Genomic DNA, 2435 nt, shown 5'->3' with positions numbered 1-2435 from the left:
GGATTGTTCTAATTATAATGTTAATGAACTTAAATAAAAATTTATAAATAGCTAGGTTAAAAGAAAAATATTATATATAATATAGAAAAGGTTTACATAGATGGAGGATTGAAAATGTCAAGGATAAAATATACATTGCATATGATAAAAGTGGGAAAATGTCTATTATTCATAATTTGGGGGGGAGGGGGGGGAGGCGAGGGAGGGTTGATTTTTAAAGTAATATTGGGGGGTGAAAATAATTTTCACCCATTAGTTAATTATAAACGTTAGTTACCGAACCTCGATAACATAAAACTGCAAAATCGGATATTCAATTTGGAAAGTACTATAACTAATCACCTTTTTTGCTGCCAGAAAACATTCACTTGCAATTTCCAGTGAATTTCTTAATTGCAAACAGCAATGGTCCTGCTCATTGTAGTACTACTATAAAAATATTAATCAAACTGTGAAAGCTAGAAATATCTTTTTTTATTCTCCTGCAGCTCTATTTTCCAATCTAGGACCACATAATTATTTTACGAGCAAAATGTTGTCCTATTGATATCACGTTAAAATAATTCCAAATTCTTGACGTGCTGTTAACAGTTAACAGTGAGCTAAAGCCTTTTCAGTGTGCCAATTATCTGTTGGCCAAAAGTTAACAACCAAATGAATGAAGCTGCATGTGATGGCAAACTTGGACTAATTTTTATTTAATCTCTCACATGCACTATCCTTCTCTAAAATTAAAAAATAATAAAATTTTGGTAAAGAAACTCAAAAGGGATTGTGAAAGATATAGAAAAATATAACTTTTTTGATGTGAAAATTTGTGGTTTGTTGACTATCTTAGTTAATTCATACTATAATGTAGAGAAACAATTTGGTGCAATGTACCTAGAAGAAAAGTTTATGAAATTTGTATTTGATGAGAACGTTTTTCATGTAACTCGTGGTTTAAATTGAGAAAGTTCTTCATTCTCAAAGTTTTATTAAAAACATAGATATCTTGATCATTACATAAACACCATAGAGGAATTAAAAATTGCTACTGGCTCCTAATGGAGCTCTAATTTTGAACTAATTTACACAATTATCAAATTGAGAGTTAAATTTAAATTTTTTGAACACATAATCCACTTATTTTACGTTAAACCTCTGTTAATAATAAGGACAAACACAAGACGATTTACAAGAGCAAGAATCGACCAACAATCTGACAAATTTAGAGCCCGTTTGGCTTAACTGATTTAAAGCAGTTGATAAGCATTAAATGCTGAAACTGATGTAACAAATTATAAGCAGTTACGTGTTTAGATAAAAGACCTGAAACTGAAGTGTTTGGTTAAAAAATGCTGATAAGAACTTCCTTAAATTAAAATGACTTAAATACCCTTAAACTGTTTTGATTTTATAATATTTTAAATTTCAAGATAATCCAAATACAAAATAATTATTGATTAGAATTATTTTTTATAAGTACAAATTATTATATGATAAGCTAGAATATAATAATAAGTTATAATAATAATAATAATTAATAATTGACTAAAATAGTCATTAAATAACATACTTAAATAGTACGAGGAATATTTATATAGAGAAAATTAAAAGCAGAGAAATTCATAGACACCAAGAGGAATTATGAATATTCCACAAGATGAAGTTGAGTTACGATAAAAACATTAGAAATTCAGTATGCAAATCACGACTCTTCTTGCTTAACACATGCAAATGAACTTTATAAAGTAGTAATAAAGATGACAGAAGATTGATTTATAATAGATATCTTTATCATCCATATCCAATTGTTTTTTATGCAGAAGAACTTCGGATTATTTCAATTTTGAGAAAAGTCGTGAAAAGGGTAAAGAAGTGAAGTTATGGAGAGGGTTAGGGTTTTAATTTCAGTAAGGGTATTTGGAGAATTAAAAAATAATATTAAGGATAGAATTGTAAATTTTTTTGTCAAACCTGAAGTGCTTATAAGCTAAAAAATGACAAGTTAAGGATGATCAACTTATGACTCTTAACTTATTTTAGATTATAAGCACTTGACTTATAATCACATTTAATTTTACCAAACGAGTAGATAAGTTAAAGAGTAGCTTATAAGCAGGTTTGATCGGCTTATAAGCTTAGCCAAACACCCTCTTAGACTTGTCCCTATATGATACATCCTCTGTTTCATAATAAGTGTGTTTTTAGCGTGGTCACACCCCTTAAGAAAACTACACATTCCGAGAAAGTAATTAATCATTTTTTTTGAAAAAGAAGTAGATCTAATGATTTCTTGGTTATGCAAGACTTATTTAAGTAAGGGTAAAATTGAAAGCAAAAAAATCAATGTTTTCTTGATTTTGTGCAACGCCATTAATTTCAAAATAAAATGAAAATAAAAATAAAAATATCACTTATTATGGACCATTTATTTCGAAATAAAATGAAAA

This window comes from Lycium ferocissimum, chromosome 3 (assembly GCF_029784015.1).
Source record: "Lycium ferocissimum isolate CSIRO_LF1 chromosome 3, AGI_CSIRO_Lferr_CH_V1, whole genome shotgun sequence".
NCBI classification, from domain to species: Eukaryota; Viridiplantae; Streptophyta; class Magnoliopsida; order Solanales; family Solanaceae; genus Lycium; species Lycium ferocissimum.
Note: the sequence above shows the minus strand (reverse complement) of the source record.